The sequence below is a fragment of the Notothenia coriiceps genome, unplaced genomic scaffold (assembly GCF_000735185.1).
Source record: "Notothenia coriiceps isolate Sejong01 unplaced genomic scaffold, NC01 NC01_scaffold00037865, whole genome shotgun sequence".
Taxonomy (NCBI): Eukaryota; Metazoa; Chordata; class Actinopteri; order Perciformes; family Nototheniidae; genus Notothenia; species Notothenia coriiceps.
In genome coordinates this window covers 1-559 of record NW_011370566.1, presented here as the reverse complement: position 1 = coordinate 559, position 559 = coordinate 1, and positions in this window count along the sequence as shown.

The following is a 559-nucleotide window of genomic DNA, read 5'->3' as shown; positions in this document are numbered from 1 at the left end:
AAACTCAAGCCTGTCAGGGCATCGAGTCCACAGTCTCCCTCACGGGAAAAGGACCGGAGCTAGCGTTCGTTCCTGGGTGCGTTGTGCATCCACCTCCCTGCAGTACATACTCTCCACAGCTTTATAAGGAAACCGTATTACATCTCTTCCCCCCCCCCTTCGCTACTCTCTCTCTCTCCCCTCCGGTACACGGCACCGTAAGACGTAGTGTGGAGTTGCATTAGGTTTTGTATCTGTTCTAAATGTACCTTTGAGGAATATTTTTTAAGTTTTGAATACTCTTATCAACATATGAGTGGACAAATATGCTTTATGCAAATGTTTGTTTATTATCATTGAAACAATGACAAATATTTTCATCACAACAACCTGGAATCTCTCTCTCTCTCTCTCTCTCTCTCTCTCTCTCGTGTACTCCTCTGCACTATCTCTCTCTCTCTCTCTCTCGTGTACTCCTCTGCTCTCTCTCTCTCTCTCTCTCTCTCTCTCTCTCTCTCTCTCTCTCTCTCTCTCTCTCTCTCTCTCGTGTACTCCTCTGCACTATCTCTCTCTCTCTCTC